This window comes from Hypanus sabinus, unplaced genomic scaffold, assembly GCF_030144855.1.
Source record: "Hypanus sabinus isolate sHypSab1 unplaced genomic scaffold, sHypSab1.hap1 scaffold_530, whole genome shotgun sequence".
Taxonomy (NCBI): Eukaryota; Metazoa; Chordata; class Chondrichthyes; order Myliobatiformes; family Dasyatidae; genus Hypanus; species Hypanus sabinus.
Window position 1 is genome coordinate 95,979 of NW_026781392.1, and position 18,005 is coordinate 113,983.

Consider the following 18,005-nt stretch of genomic DNA (forward strand, 5'->3'; position numbering starts at 1 on the left):
GTGTGTGTGAGTGTGTGTGTGTGTGTGTGTGTGTGTGTGTGTATGTGTGTGTGTGTGTGTGTGTGTGTGTGTGTGTGTGTGTGTGTGTGTGTGTGTGTGTCTGTGTGTGTGTGTTTTGTGTGTGTGTGTGTGTGTGCCCATGCTTCCCCAGTTCAGGTGACTGGGTGATACAGTCTGACGTTTGGATGGTAAGTAATCAGTTCAGTTCTGGAATTTGGTTTGAGTAGAGCTGGAGAGAGAGAGAGAGAGAGTTGGTTTATCTTCCAATGCCGATGCCGATCCTCCACGTCGTCCTCCTTGCTTCTGAAACTTATTTAAAGTCACCATCTTGTGACCACAGAAAAGGGGATGCCATCTTCTGTGGTGGAGTTATCAACTCCAGACCGGGGTTAAACACACCGACCGTACTCACAGGTGCAGGTTCGGGGTCATGATAACGTTTAATCATATTTACGTGGACGAGCTGGGTAGCCTTTCACCGGTCAGGAGTCCTAATAACATAATTTATAGAATCAATTTTCTTAATTATTTCATATGGTCCACTAAATCTCGCTTGAAGGGGTTGGTAAGGATGGGGAACAGCATCAGTACCCGTTCTCCAGCACGATATCGCTGCTCCCTCGCTCTTCTGCCATACCCCTGTTTCATGTTTATCTGAGAGTGCTGTAAATTCTGTTTCACAAGGTCACAAGCCTTGCTAAGTCTGTCTCTCAATTCGGAATCGAAACTAAGCACACACCTACTCACATTCTGATCTGACCATTGCTCTCTGAGTAGGGTCAAAGGTGACACAATGTGATTAAATCTCAATTCGTTAACTATCCACTGGAATGTTTTCGAAGTATGTTACTCCAGATTGAATTTCTTTAGGTAGACATTCCAGTGTGCGAAATTTGATAAGTGCTTTTACCACAGTCTTGGCCTTGATGTTCCTGAGAGGTACCGCTTCATGGAACTTAGATATCGCACACATGATGGTTAACAAATACTCATAACCAGCGACAGTCCTTGGCAATGGGCCAACACAATCCACTATGATCCCAGAAAAAGTTTCACCAAAAGCAGGAATTGGTCTAAGTGGTGACGCTGGGATCACCTGATTAGGTTTTCCCGCAACCTGTCAGGTAAGGCAAGTCCTGCAAAAGTTCACAACATCCTTCCTTAAATTAGGCCAGTACAAATCCTTCATAACCCTGTTTACTGTCTTTCTCACTCCGATGTGTCCACCTAAAGGCATACTATGAGCCATGTTCAAAATCTCAGCCCTGTAAACTTTCGGGACCACAACTTGATGTTCTATGATCCAATCCACACTTGCAGGCACAGTAGGTGATCTCCACTTCCTCAGTAACACTCTATCCTTCAAATATTATCCTGCTGACTCTCTCTGAGCCTCCTCTTCGGTGAGAGCTGTCTCCTTTAACGCAGCAATTTCAGAATCTCGACTTTGTTCCGTTATAAATTCATACCTGGACAAGGACAAACCTTTCCTACCCTCCTTACTCCCCACATCCTCATGCAACATGGAAGGCAGAAAAGTCTCTGACAAATTCTCATAAATTAAACCCCTGTCTATGCTAACTGCGTCAGCAGCTTTTTTAGACATGATTCGGGCTACTGCGCATGTGAGATTCACATCAGTATCTGTGCGTGTGTCGTCAGACACAAGCTCGCTTATTAGCTGTATTGTTGAATAAACTTCACCCTGGATAGGTGCCAACTTAATATTTACCAAACCCAGTACCATTACTAAGCTTACGAAGACCGTGTTTACGTTATAAAAATTCCCAAACAGCCCATCCATTCTGTTCTTTCGACTTTTAGCTCGACTCGTCTCCATAGTTACCCAGTCAGGTGGTCTGTCAAAACCAAAACAATCCTTTCTCTCCTCATTACCATCGTGAAAAACAACTCCATAACCTTGAAGGTGTTTACTTCTTCCTGCGGAAACAAAATTCAACAGAGATTCACATACTTTTACAGGCCAAGCAAGTCCTGCAAGCAGGGTCAAACGTCGCGAAACCGGTCTAAAACCTCCCAAAATTTTTATTCAAAAATCCAGAAACAGCCCCTTTCTCCATATTTCCAATAAGATGCACATCACCAAATTTCAGAACACCGTCCAACACAAATACGTGAGAATCCTCAATTTCCACTCGCACCTACGTTAACCCTTTATTCATTGAACCAAATCCATCTGTCTGACAAGACTGGATTCCTTCTGCACAGAGTCAGACAAAGTCAGACACCTCGGACGGGAGGCAGCCGGTATTGAAGAGGTCGATGAGCCGGAACTTGGAATACTGCCTTCGGGTTTGGACGCCTGTTATGTACCCCCGAACGGGTTAAAGAGCCAGCAGAAATGGGCACACACGGAGTCTGAGTCTGCCGTTATAAACTCTATTTTATTAGTAACTACGTGAATAAAGTAATATAAAACGAGATAAAGTAAACAGGATGGCAGAGTTTATGCACATATATAGGTGAGCAAATAAAGTTCCCAAGCTCAGGTGATTGGGTGATACAGTCTCACGGTGGGATGGTAAGTAATCAGTTCAGTTCTGGAATTTGGTTTGAGTAGAGTTGGAGAGAGAGAGTTAGAGTGTTGGTTTGTCTCCAATGCCGAATCCGATCCTCTACGCCGTCCTCCTGTTTCCGAAACTTATTTAAAAGTCAACAACTTCTGACCACAGAAAAGGGGATTCCATCTTCTGTGATGCAGTTATCAAACCCAGACCAGAGTTAAACACACCGATAGCTTTCCACTGGTTATCCCTCTGTCCACACTGTGAGCAAAAACCTCACCCTTGTCATGGGCACACAGAGCTCACCAGTGTCCTCCTTGCCTCAGGAGTCGTGTGTCTCCTGTGGTGTGTCTTGTGTGTCTCTGGTGTGTGTCTGATTAAAAAGTCAACGACCTTGTATATATCTGCAAGTGCTGAACACGAGCTGCCCATCATATAGCTCCGCCTTTCAGTTTCCAAGGCAACTCACAGACTTTCTGTCACCCTGCTGCTGAATTAGCACACAAACTGTTCTCGTTTAAAAGAACAGTCCACTTTAGAATAATCCTTCAGATCTCGTCACAGTCTAAACAGAGCTACAAGATCTGTGATATATTCGCATATTCTTAAGGAGGTTTTGTTGTCAGATTCTAAGCTGACGGCGAAAATTGCAAAGGTTTCATGGACGTACATGTATGTGTAAGTCACGTGAACCTATTCTCGCTCCCATTTTACCGCAGATCTGCCTTGTTTCCGAGGCTCCGCCCCCAGCTCTGATGACATAAATTCCAGTCCGGACTTTCCTTCAGTTCTGTGTTGAAGCGGGTCGGCGGCGGCGGCGGATCGTCTGTAGGATCCGGATTAGGAGACGACCATCACCCCCAGAGTCGGGAATCCGGGGGAGGGTTCACTGTCCGGGCGTGAAAACAAGTTCTCATCGGTGAGTACCGAGGCTGGTCCCGAGTGTGGATGTCTGATGTAAGGTAAAGCACCCAGTTAACTTCCCCGATCCGGCGGCCTCTCTGCGCTTGCTGGACAGAACCTGCCGGGGTCGGTCTGAGTTGTGGGACCTTCACAACATACCGACTGAGATGAGCCGCCGCTCAGCCCCTCTTGCCCTGGTCCTGGGAGCGAGATGGGGTGATGATACCGAGACCGCACTCATCCATTGAGGTTTATCCCGGGAACTTTACCTTCGTCACCCGGCCCCGCATCGGTCAAACCTTCACCTGGATCGATAGCCGGTGTCTACAATTGTTTTACATCATTCCAGGGCGCGGGAAGCGGCCCTTCCACCTGTTGTGTTCTTGCAGACAGAGAAGGTTAAACCGAGTAATCGCACCTTCGGGACACTGCTCCGTCTGTCTGAGTAGATCCACCTTTCACCCGTTCAGACAAGGCAGTGAGATCCAGATCTCTCACGGCCTCTCGTTCTGGGTGGCCATCGTTGTGTTTATTTTTGTTGAATCCATGCCACTGTTCCGACTTGCCGAAGCGCAGCCAATGTTTCCGGTCTTATAACACCAATAAATGCAAGATATAAGCCTTTTCCAATTATCTGGGCTTCTCAGAAGACTACCGTGTACATCGAGTTAGACTGTGAGATCAAGAGTCCAACTTATCACCGGGGAACATTCAATGTGCTTACAACAGCAGTCTGTACGGTTTCCTGCAGCCTGGTGCTATGTGTTTTCAATGTTATTTTAAATATCCGACCCTGCTGAGAAGAGAGAATATCGAGGGTTATGAGGATCTTTGATGCTGCTTGCAGTCACAGTCCAGGGAGGGGAGTTTGGTTTCTGTCATGTCCTCAGCTGTACCCACAGTTTCCTGCAGTTCCTTGCAGTCAGGGGTAGAGCGGTAGACTTATGAAGGCGTTTTGTATCCGGATGGGATTCTTTCTTTGGCGCTTTGATAAGGTTTGGGGAGGGGCAATGTGCCTAAGCCAAAGTCATTGTTGTTTGATCCAGGCTTGTCATTTTAGAATCTTTTTCTAACGTTTTATTCAGTGCCCGTGTCTTGCTGAATAACCACCAGTGACTGTCCTCGATCCCTCACCCACATGTCTCCATCTCCTCATTCACTCACATCTTGTGCAACCTCTCTCCAGCCCGTGTGTACACACCTCAATGATGTACAGTACATCAGTAAAGTTTCCTTTAATACTTGACATCATTGTGAGTTTTCCAGGAATCGTTTTCTTTTTGTTAGCTAGAACTAGTAGAGGTTTAGTTGAATGCAACACCTGGTGAGGTAAGAGTTACAAGCTGCGAGCCCAGGGTGTGACAGGAAATACTCCAGCATGTATAGAGCAGTAGTTGGTGATGGAGCCCAGGGTGTGACAGGAAATACTCCATCATGTATAGAGCAGTAGTTGGTGAAGGAGCTCAGGGTGTGGCAGGACATACTCCATCATGAATAGAGCAGTAGTTGGTGATGGAGCCCAGGGTGTGACAGGAAATACTCCAACATGAATAGAGCAGTAGTTGGTGAAGGAGCCCAGGGTGTGACAGGAAATACTCCATCATGTATAGAGCAGTAGTTGGTGATGGAGCCCAGGGTGTTGCAGGAAATACCCCAACATGAATAGAGCAGTAGTTGGTGAAGGAGCCCAGGGTGTGGCAGGACATACTCCATCATGAATAGAGCAGTAGTTGGTGAAGGAGCCCAGGGTGTGACAGGAAATACTCCAGCATGAATAGAGCAGTAGTTGGTGAAGGAGCCCAGGGTGTGACAGGAAATACTCCATCATGTATAGAGCAGTAGTTGGTGAAGGAGCTCAGGGTGTGGCAGGACATACTCCATCATGAATAGAGCAGTAGTTGGTGATGGAGCCCAGGGTGTGACAGGAAATACTCCAACATGAATAGAGCAGTAGTTGGTGATGGAGCCCAGGGTGTGACAGGAAATACTCCATCATGTATAGAGCAGTAGTTGGTGAAGGAGCCCAGGGTGTGGCAGGACATACCCCAACATGAATAGAGCAGTAGTTGGTGAAGGAGCCCAGGGTGTGACAGGAAATACCCCAACATGAATAGAGCAGTAGTTGGTGATGGAGCCCAGGGTGTGACAAGAAATACTCCAACATGTATAGAGCAGTAGTTGGTGAAGGAGCCCAGGGTGTGACAGGAAATACTCCAGCATGTATAGAGCAGTAGTTGGTGAAGGAGCCCAGGGTGTGACAGGAAATACTCCAGCATGTATAGAGCAGTAGTTGGTGAAGGAGCCCAGGGTGTGGCAGGACATACTCCATCATGTATAGAGCAGTAGTTGGTGAAGGAGCCCAGGGTGTGGCAGGACATACTCCAACATGAATAGAGCAGTTGTTGTTGAAGGAGCCCAGGGTGTAGTTAGAACTACCAGAGGTTGAATTGAATGCAACACCTGGTAAGGTGGGAGTTACAAGCTACGAGCCCAGGGTGTGGCAGGAAAGATTCCAGCATTTGTAGAGCAGACGTTGGTAGGCAGGAGACAAGGAGTGGGAATAAAGCGAGCCATTACTGTTCGGCTGCCTGTGACTCGCGGGTTCCACAGAGGTCTGTGACGGGATCGATTCTTTTTACCTTGTATGTCAATGATTTAGATGATGAAATTGATGGTAGTTGCAATGATTGCAGAGGATATGAAGAGAGGTGAAGGGGCACATAATTTTTGGAGAAGGACTTAGGACAGTTTAGGATGAATCGCAAATGTGGCAAATGCAATAGAGTGTCGGGAATGGTTTCGTCACTTACATCGGTTGAAGAAAGGAAGTGGTTTACTTGCTATTAAATGGAGAGAAAATACAAACAACTGAGGTGCAAAGGGACTTGGGAGAGATTGCACAGGATTCCATAAAGGTTAATTTGCAGATTGGGTCAGTGGTGAGGATGGCAAATGCAATGTTAACATTCATTTCAAGAGGACTAGAATATAAAAGCAAGAATGTAATGTTGAAATTTCATAAAGCCCCGGTGAGGACTCACTTGGAATATTGTGAACAGTTCTGATCGGTTTATCTTTGATTGGATGTGCTCAAACAGGCGATGGTTTAAAGAATATTCACGAAAATTGTTCCAGGCTTCAGCGGCTTGTCAGATAAAAAGCGTCTGATGACTCTGGGTCAATTAATCACTGGAATTCAGAAGACTGAGCGGTGCCCTAATTGATCATATCAAATGGTGAAAAGTCTTGATAGAGCGGATGTGGAAAGGGTGCTTCCTCTGGTGGAAGAGTATAAGTCCAGAGGTCACAGCTTCAGTAAAGAGGGGCGCCTTTTTAGAATGGAGATGAAGCGGAATCTCTTTAATCAGAATGGTGAATCTGTGGATTTCCTTGCCGCAGGCAGCTGCGGAGGCCGTTTGTATGTAGACTTAAGGTGGAGGTATCGGGAGAAAGGCAGAAGTTTGGGGAAATGCAGAAGATTGGGTCCGAAGAAAAACGTCACGATAAAATGACGGAGCAGACTCAATGGCCCAAATGGCCCAATTCTCCTCCTATATCTATGCTCTTAGTGAAAGCAGCCATTACAGTTTTTAGTTTCACCGTTACAAAATGGCTGCAGCATTAACATTTGTCACAATTAAGCTCACAGCATGTGATGTTGTTTGTTATTTCTTTTTTAGGTTATTTTAGGTTCATTAGGGTTCTGACGTGGATGATCATCCATGCTCATAGTGAATGGCGGTGCAAGGCTGTACCCAATCCAATTCCAATGTTCGGCGTTCAATGACGCTTTTCTGCACCCCGCTTTTGGAGGTCAAGGTTATTCAAGTTACTGTCAACTTTCTGTCGGATTTGATCAGTCTAGTCTAGTCAATCTCCCTGATCTCTCCCATTAACGAGGCGTTTTCACCCTCAGAACTGATGCTCACTGGATTTTCTTTCGTTTTGTTTTCGCACCATTCGCTGTAAACCGAGCGGATTGTGCATGAAAATCCAAGGAGATGATCAGTTTCCGTAATGCTCATGCTACCCTGTCTGGCACCAGATATCATTCCACGGTCAAGGTCAATTAGACCAAATTTATTCCAGATACGGATGTTTCGCCTGAACAACAACTGAACACCTTGAACATATCTGCATATTTTATCCTTTGAGTTGCTGCCACGCGATTAACAGATTCCCATTAAAGAGCGGCTGTACAGTTGTACCTAATAACACGGCCATTTAGTGCATTTACCATTTAGACGGGCCCTCACCTATCCCGAATTTGAATATGGGTGAGATTTGGTGCTGATTTTTGTGATTTTCCTGTTTCCAACAACAGGTTGTCGCTGACCAGGCAGCTTGGGGTAATCTGGAGAGAGAAACTGTCACTGTTCCTTCTGAACTGCGCCGGTGTGCGGCTGCACTGTAATTAAAATGCTCATTGCGGAGCCTTTGTTGCAGTGCAGATGGATTAAAATGTAGCTGGACAAAAGGTTCATGAAATCTGAGAGTTTTTCTTTGTTGCACTATAATTTATTATATCCTTCCATTAAAGATAAAGACAAAAGTATATATTTTTTGTCAGTCCATTCTAAATATTCATAGCTGTGCTTTACAGAAACACACAATCTAAGATGTTGTGCTTTTTTCAGGCCGTGTGAAAACTTTCGACTCAGAGCGATGGTTGATCCACGCAGCGGCAAAAATACTAATTAGTGGGAACGCTGGAGATTGGACCATGATAGACTCAATGCATATTAATCACGATTGAATATGATACTTTACTGTGCTTCATTATGATACTTTATTTTGGTATCTTATTTTATATTATTAGCTAGCTTGCCTTCATATTTCACCTTTTCTCTGCTTATTCATTTTTAATTGCCTTTTGATTATTAAAAGCTACCCGATTCACTAGCTTCAACTATTTTTTCTATCTAGGATGTCATCTTAAATCAGTATGTAGATAGCCCGACAAAAGCAGGAGCTGCACTGAAACTGATGTTGGGTAACTATGCTAACTAGATACCCGACCATTTGGTGGGTGAATGGTTAGAGCAGAACTCCTTAAGAGAGCAATAGAGAAGGAAAGTGTAGACTTTGTGGGAGAGTAAAGAATTGGATTAGGGTAAATTACGAATTCACTAAGCAAGAACTACTGAGAGTTACTGGGAGACAACTGTTTCTGGCAAGTCCACATCTGACATGTGGAGGGTGTTTAAAGTCCATCGGCACGGAGTATAGGACGGGTGTATTCAATTATGAAGAAATGACGAGATTGGCAGCGTCAGAGACCCTTAAATATCATGAGAAGTGATGAATTTAGTCAATCAAGAAAAGGGAAAGTATGCAAAGCTCAGGAAGGTCGAATCAAACAGAGCCCTCGAGAATGTGTGTGAGGTCCTTAATAAGTAGCTTACACCAAGGAGAAAGACACGGAGGATAGGGAGATCAGTGCGGAGAATACCAGTGTGCTCGGGCATTCTGAAATAAAGGAGGAGACAGTGTTGGGTCTCAAAAAGTGCATTAAGGCATTTAAATCTCCAGGCCCTGATGGCATATATACCAAGTTACGGAGAGAGGCAAGTGAAGAGATTACTGGGGCCTTGACCAATATACTTGTGACCTGCCTAGCCACAAGCAAACTCCGGGAGAACTGGTGAGAACCTCATGTTGCTCCGTCATTCAAGACGTGATCCAGGGAATAATCCTGATGAGCATTGAAACTGCCGAGATACAGTCGGCTATGAACTAAGTGCTGATAAATGGGACCAGTGTAGACAGTGAGTGGATGGTCAGGACAGGTATGGCCGGCCAAAGGCCTGTTTCCGTGCTGTGTGATCCACCACTCCGGACATGCCAGTTTAACGATGGTGGAACCGCAAGGCATTGATTTCAAAACTCCACACCCCTCTCCAACCTGAAATAAACCAGACTGAACCCCTTTGTCACCACTGGGAATATCTGCTTCTGTCAAGGTTTGGACACTTCGGCTAAAGTATCAACTGGCAATTGATAAAGTTCCTTTGTCTTCTTCCATTAATGATGCTTCCTTACAGCAACACTAACCCTCTCACTGTGTCAGAATCAGTGATTAAATCCGGCCCGAAACACTGGGCTTTCATCCCTGCACATTGTAACTTGAACCATCTCACTGTGGGTCTGATGGAGACATAACCCCTGCCCTCAACACATATGACTTCATCTCCCCTGCTTCCGACATTTCAAATACTCTCAGAATGGTTTTCTGATTCAGTCTGAAGGTTATGGTAAATTCAACTCGTTTTCAGACCTGACAAACCATGTCTTCCGACTGCCTCTTCCACCCACCTCCAGGGAAGCTGCATTTCCATAAGACCATAAGGCCTCCTTCCAATCAGGCACCGATTCATCAATGCTGGAATCTTTCCTGTAACACCATGGGCTCGTAGCCTGCTAAGCAGCCTCAAGTGTGGCAACTTGTCACAGGCCTTTCGAAAATCCAAGTACCCAACATCAACTTATTCACATCTCTCTAACCTGCTTGTTATTTCTTCAAACAGAAATAGTCGAATGTCCTGCTACTAATTCAATATGCCAGCAACAACCTTCGCCAAATAAGAGACCCCGTGAATTTAATGTTTCGAGTGTTTCCATCCGTCACTGATGAAAAACGGTTGATGTATGTGTAAACTAAATGCGATGTCAGGCAAAATCACCCGCAGGAAATGGTCTAAACTTTATATGATGGCGCTGTGATCCTGCAATTTGTTTCCAGTAAGTGAACAATAAACTGAAGGAGAAGGGCATCCATATCTTGCTGTCGGCTTTGACCGGTGGTTATCTCTGGGAGATGGTAATCTCGGCACAGCCGCTCCCCACTTGTCCATTGCCCTAATGTTACAACTGCGGACAACTGTTAAAGATGGCTGGTAAAAGTGCCAACTTAAAATCAATGCAAGTCCAGGCTGAGGGGGCACAGTAAAATCCGGATAAAGGGAATGTCCATTGTTCAAAGAGAACATTATTCCAAATGCATAATATTCCATCAGAGTGGAGAGCGCCCTTCCTTCTGCTTTCTCTGTGCAATAAACCCACAACGATATTTGCCCTGAGCTGTCGCAGGAGTTTATAATCTGACAATAAACTGGTCCCAAGGTGAATAGCACCAACCGAATGGAACCAGGATGCGGGTTATGATTCCTTTCCGGAGGTGGTAAAATTTCGCGCAATTAAGTGGTAATTCTGGTTCGGACCACAAGTTAGAAAGACGCATTGAAGTAAGGTGAGTCTTTGTGTGGTTTAACACAAGCGTTCTGAAACAAGGTGTGGCGTTACATGCTGAATAGGGTGAAGTTCAGGTTTATGAGCGTGTTATCGACTGAACATTGCTCAGGGTGTGTTCACTTACTGTTAGGGACATTAAATGCAGATGCTCGGATTCACTTAAACCAGACCCAGGAGTTCTGCATCAGGTAGGAACATGGACTGTATTTGGCAGTGTTATGGTGTTTTAATAAGTCCACTTATAACGGCAGTATTTCTAATATTTCTACCAGATCAATACAATGGAGGGTTATGGGGTAGTGTGGGTTTAGTACTTTTTTAAGGATTACATAAGCTGGCACAACATAGAGGGATGAAGGGCCTGTACTTTGCTGTGGTGGTGGTGTTCTTTCGTTCTATCAATATTATCATTGAAATCGCATGGCTTGACGGATCTGGGTGCTCGATTATTCTGTATATGTTGTATTTCATAGGGATGACGAGGTACGTCCGGCAGTGATATTTATATTTACAGATATTGTGGTAATTCTCACTGGCTGTAGATAAAATTAGCAAATTTTACACTCATTGGGCACTTTACTATGAACGCCCTGTACCTAATAATGTGACCGCTGAGTGCATGTCCGGGGCGCTTCCGCTGCGATTGCCCGTCCACTTCAACGCTGACCACTGCGTTGTATTCGCTGGCATTCGACTAAGACGGGGAGTTGGTTGCATTCGCTGTTATTTAGGAGGTGAGGAGATTTGTTTCCACTGGTGGTTAGATCCATTGAGTTGAGCCCTTGCTGGGGACATTGAATATCACGCGGAGTCTAGACAGGAATGTGGAGAACACCTTTGCTACTGTAGGGGGATCTGAAACAGATGAAGATAGCTGAGGTTATTTTTCTGAGCTGGAACGAGTGTCTCTTTGAAATTCTCTTCCACAAAGGAAAAGAGAAGCAGAGCTTTCTTTCAATGTGTTTAATTCCACCGAACACAGATTCTGGACAGACAAGGGAGTGAGGTGTTGCAGACGGTCGCAGGGATGTGTCACTGAGATCACAGTCCTGCTATGTCCTGCTGAGAATGGCGGAACAGGACTGACGGGCCGAATGTCTTGTTACTAATTCAACATACCCGCAGCACACTCTGAGAGATCAGAGACAAAGTGAATTTAGTTTTTGGTGTTTCTCCATCGATCTCAGACGTGGAACAGTAGATGTATTTGTAAAATAAGGGCAATGCCTGCCAAATAAGCCAGCGGGATATGATCACAATTTCATCTGATTCTACGTTGACATGGTAACGTGTTTCCAGTAAGTGAGCAATAAACTGAAGGGGAAGGGCGTTCTTATCTCGCTGTTGACTTTGACCGGTTGTTATCTCTGGGAGATGGTTATCTCGGCACAGTTGTTCCACAACCGGCCCGTTACTGTAATGGGCCGACTGCAGACAACTGTTAAAAATGGCTCTTTATAAACAGACTGACCTTCAAGTCAGCTCCAGGCAGCCGGGACACACTTAGGGAATGTCCAGTGTTCAAAAGGAAAAAAATATAAATGACTCTAAATGCATAATGTTTTAAAAGAGTTGACAGCGCCCTTCCTTCTGCTGTCTCTGTGCAATAAACCCACAGCGATCTTTGTTTGCCCTGAGCTGCAGCTGGGGTATATAATCCGACAATAAACTGGTCACAAGGAGAACAGTGAAACAAAGGGACGACACCAGCAGAACCGAACCAGGATGCGGGCTGTGCTCCCTCCCTGGAGCAGATCAAATTTTCCAGAGAAAGGTCGCGCACTGAACTCGTACTTTTGGCTCGAACCACATGTTAGAAACGAGTTTTTGCGTTTTTCACTTCAAGCGTTGTGGAACAAGGTGCGGCGTTACTTGCTGAATAGACTGAAGCTCAGGTTTATGAGCATGTTATCAACTGAACATTGCTCAGGGTGTGTTCACTTACTGTTGGAGACATAAAATTCAGATGCTCAGATTCCCTGAAACCAGGCTCAGGAGTCTAGCACCGGGTAAGAGCAGGGACTGTACTGGGCTGTGTTATGGAGTTTCAATAAGCCCACTTGTCACGGCAGTATTTCTGGTATTCTTACCATATCAATGTTGTCTTTAGAATTGTGCGGTTTTACAGATCTGTGTGCTTTATTATTCTCTTAGGAAAGATGAGATAGATCTGGCAGTGATATTTATATTAACAATATCGTAGTAATTCCCATTGGCTGTAGATAAAAATAACAGATTCTACCCTCAGTGGGCACTTTCTTAACAGCCTCCTGTACCTAATAATGTGGCCACTGCGTGCATGTCCTGTACCTTCAGCTGTTGTTACCCATTGACCACGTTTGTTGACGTAGCAGACTTAGAGGTAACATGTTTTTATCCTCAGGTACTGGATGAATTGGTGAATTTGCCTGGATTTTCTGGTAATACATAAATACAGGAGGTTGATTTGTATTCGCTGCTACTTAGATGAAGAAGAGGAGATTTTTATATATATCAGCCGGTCTTTAGATAAGTGAATTGAGCCTTTGCTGGGGACATTGAACATCACGCGGAGTCCAGACAAGAATTGGGGGAACATGTTTGCTGCTGTTAATGAATCAGATGAAGATAGATGAGGTTATTGTTATGAGGTGGTAATAGTGTGTCTTTGGAATTCTCCTCCTCAAAGGAAAAAGGAGCAGCTTTTTTTTTTCCCCGATGTTGTTATTTCTGCAGAACACAGACTATTGACAGGCAAGTGAGTGACGCGTTCCAGACGGTCGCAGGGACGTGCCACTGAGATCACAGTCCTGCTGTGACCATAGAGAATGGTCCAGCGGGAAATGATCCCGCTGGAAATGATCATAATTTCAGAATATTGCTGCTGTGATGTGCTAACTAGTTTCCAGTAAGTGTACAATAAACGAAGGAGAAGGGCGTCCTTATCTTGCTGTCGACTTTGACCAATTGTTATCTCTGGGAGAGGGGTGCGCGTGGTTATCTCGGCACAGTTGCTCCCCAATCGGTCCATTACAGGTATGATCCAACTGCCGACATGCGTTAAAAATGACTCTTTACAAACAGACTGACCTCGAAGTCAGTTCCCGACAACTGGGGCACAGTTAAATCAGGAGAAAGAGAATGCCCAGTGTAATACACCAAAAATACCCCAAATGCATAATATTTCATCGGAGTGCATGGCTCCCTTCCTTCTGCTGTCTCTATGCTATAACACCCACAGCAATCTTTGCCCTGAGCAGTTCCTGAAATTTATAATCTGACAATAAACTGGTCCCAATGTGAACCATAAATCAAAGCGACAACACCAAACGAAGCAGACCAGGATGCGGGTTGTGATTCCTCTCTGGTGCGGATGAAAATGTCTAGAGATACATTGCCATCAGCACTGGCACATTAATTCTGTTTCAGATTACATGATAGAAAGACATATTCAAGAAAAATGAGTTGTTGTGTGTTCGAACACAAGCGTTATGGAACAGGGTGTGGTGTTACATGCTGAATAGGGTGAAGTTCAGGTTTATGAGCGTGTTATCAACTGAACATTGCTCAGGGTGTGTTCAATTACTGTTGGGGACATAAAATTCAGATACTCGGATTCACTGAAAATGGGGTTCTAGCACCAGGTAAGAACAGAGGCTATACGGGGAAATGTTCTGTTGTTTTATTTCACTGACTTGTCCAGGCAGTATTCCTTCTGTTTCTACCTGTTCAGTATTGTCCTTAGGATTGCGTGGATCAATGAATATGTGTGTTTTATTTTGGTTGTGTATTTTTTTTTTTAGCAAAGACGCTGTATATCTGGCAGTGTTATTTAAGATAAAAATTCCTGTAATAAATCGCACTGGCAGTTGATAAAAGTATGGAATTCTACACTCATTAGCCGCTTTTTATGCAACTACTGTACCTAATGATGTGGCTCTGAGTGTATGTTCGGGGTTTACTGCGGCTGTACCCCGTCCAAATCCAATGTTCGGCGTTCAATGACGCTTTTCTGCACGCCGCTGTTGGAGCGCATGGTTATTTCAGTTCCTGCGGCCATCTTGTCAGAATTAATCAGTTTGGCCAGTCACACTGAGCTCTCACACTAACGAGGCCTTAAGAGCTGCCGCTCACTGGATTCTCCTTAGGTTTGCTTCCACACCATTCTTTGTAAACCCAGGGATTTCTGCGTGAAAATTCAAGGAGTTGTTCGTCTTCCATCATACTCATCGCACCCCGTCTGGCAGCAGCAATCATTCCATGGTCAACGTCACTTGCATCACCTTGATTCCCTATTCGGATCTTCGGCCTGAACAACAAATAAACGCTATTGACATATCTGTATGTGTTGCAGCCACATGGTTAATAGATTCTCATTCATGAACTGCTGTACAGTTGTACCTAATAAAGAGGCCATCTAGTGCATTTCCCACTTAGACAACCACTCACCCATCTCGAATATAAACACGGACGAGATCTGGGCCTGATTATTGCCGATTTCTCTGTTTCCAATAACAGGTTGTCGCTTATATGCAACTGCGTTGTAAATAAAATGTTCCCGCACACAGCGCCTTTGTTGCAGCGCATATGGAATTGAACTCAGCTAGAAAAAAGTTTACGAAAACTGAAATGTTTTCTTTGTTCTGCTGTGTTTTATCATATCCTTCAATTAATAATTAATATCAAAACATATGACTTTTATTCAATTTCCATTCTAAATATTCATAAATGCATTTTACAAACACACACACACACACACACACACACACACACACACACACACACACACACACACACACCCTAAGGTGCCCCCAAATCTCTTGAACTACATCTTTAAGAACCCTGGGGCACAGTAGCTCTCCCATTATAGGTAAGAGCAAAGGTGATTCCTGGGACAAATTTCGCAATTAAACTTTCAGCAGATTAGGCAGTCCTGGTTCCGATCCTGAGTCTTCTGGCGTTTCCACCGATCCAATCTGATGTACTGAGCTTCCAGCGCTTTAATTTCAATGTTATATTAAAAACATTGTTTTTATTTATTCATTTACAGTATGTGGGCGTCACCTGTTCGGCCAACATTTATTACCCATCCCTAGTTACCCTGGAGAAAGTGGCGATGAGCTGCCTCGTCAGTCACAATAGACAGGACCTCCCGGTTGCCACTCACTTCAACTCTGCCTCTCATTCCCATCCAGATATGTCCATACATGACCTCCTCTACTGCCATGATGAGGCCAAACTCAGGTTGGAGGAGCAACACCTCATCTACCGTCTGGGTAGCCTCCTGCCTGGTGGTATGAACATTGTAATCTCCAATTTCCGGTAATTCCCTCCCCCTCCCACTCCCCCTATCCCAGGTCCCTCTCTGCCTCTCTCCCCTTTCAAATTTCTGCTTCTTTATCTCTACAGTTCTTTCGTGCTTATCCCCTCCCCCTCCCCCCTTTATCTTTTCTCTGATTGGTTTTCCACCTGGCGCCTCTAGCCCCTCCCCCTCCCCTATCTCTATTACTGGACTTCGGCCCGCTCTCCCCGCCCCCCCCAGCTCCTGATGAAGGGTCTCGGCCTGAAACCTTGGCTACTTTTTTCTCACGGATGCTGCCTGTCCTGCTGAGTTCTTCCAGCGTTGTGTGCGTATTTGATCCACAGCATCTGCAGTTGTATTTTTGTGTTCCAGAATACCTGTACTCCCTGAGGTGCAGATACGATCACGGTGCTGTTAGGAAGGGAATTCAATGATTTTGACCGAGCGACAACGAAGTACCGGCGGTATGTTTCCCAGTCAGGATGTTCAGTGACTTCCAAGTGCTGGTGTTATTACTTATATCTTGCTCGAAATGTGATGGTCAATTGTGTCGGGTAATATGTCATTTAACAAAATGTGTTCAGTGTTGCTGCTAAATACGGTGTGATAGGTGACTCAAAATCAAGTTACCCAGTCCGATCTCTGTTCCAGTCATACAATCTTCTGGTTGCCGTCCTGCCGCAGGATGATGTCGGGGTTTTAGTTTTTGAAGTCTGAATAGCCGAGACACTGCAGCATGTTAGTGGCAGCAATGATTTCAGGAAGAGTTGTCCATAACGCTGGGATGGGGACTTCGGGAATATAGAGCTATCAGAGACTGGGATTTGGCTCATGCATGAACTTCTACAGATTGGGCTCGATATTCCTCCTTCCGCAATGAAGCAGAAGCCTCTGGTGGCTGGACATTGGTTGGGGCAAATTAATGACTGCACCACTCAGTATGAGACTTGGGGATGATGTGTAAGGATTTTGGGGTGGGTATGGGACAGATTCAGCTGTGTTCCTATGCGGTTGTGTCCTGTGATATCACAGTTTTCAACCCAAATAATGTGAACCCAGTGATCAGGCCTCTCAGGTTTATGATGTGTTGAACGAGTGCTGCATTTGTTCCGAGAGGTGTTTGTTTCCGAGATTTCCTTGCAGGCAATGATTGCTAATCTGAGGAGAGAATGAGTTCCCGTTCCAACTCTGATTGTATGGGTCGATCCGTGTTTGCAAGAATAGGATTGGACACGGGGGTTCAGCGTTCAAACCGTGTTTGGAAATTCCCCCTCACCGTCACGTGTCTGTCAGGCAGTGGAAATCAGCAGAAACTCGAGATGCTGGAGATCTGCAGTAAAAACTGAAAATGCTTGAAGTCATTCTGACAAAAGTTCGTTATCCCAAATCGAGTAATATACAGCTCTCCAATACCTGTTCATTACCGGCTGGACGATTTTTAGTAAATCCACTTTCATTTTTTTAGATTCACCCTGCAGTGGATTCAATCTCCTAGAAATAAAAAGTGCCCAAAATCTCGTTTTGTTCTCTTTTTTTTAAGCAGTAGAACATTAAAGAAAACAGAACATTTTTCCGGAATGCATTCAGTACTTATCTAAGTTCAAAGTATATTTATTTAAAAAATGTATATCCTATATATAGCCTTGAGATTGGTCATTTTACAGGAAGTCACAAAACAAAGACACTCATAGAAGCCATTAAAAAGGATGACTGTCAAACATCCAGTGTGTAGGGCACAAATTGTGCATACAATAAAAATAAGCAAATTGCATTCCAAAGCGATGTTCACGAAAGTGTGCCAAGACGCCGGTCATCAGAGCAGCTGCTTCGGTTCACCGCTGAGATGCGTAAACCTCGCAGAGCAATGAGCTGAACCGGGCAGTCCTTCACCTCCCACACCAACATCAAGACTTTCAATTTGGCCGCGCGCTGAAATCGGCCAAACGCGGAGTCATTCCTTGCTCTAGAATGTTTCAAACCTACAGAATGCTGAGAACAACAACACACACAAAATGCTGGTGGATACACAAAATGCTGGTGGAACA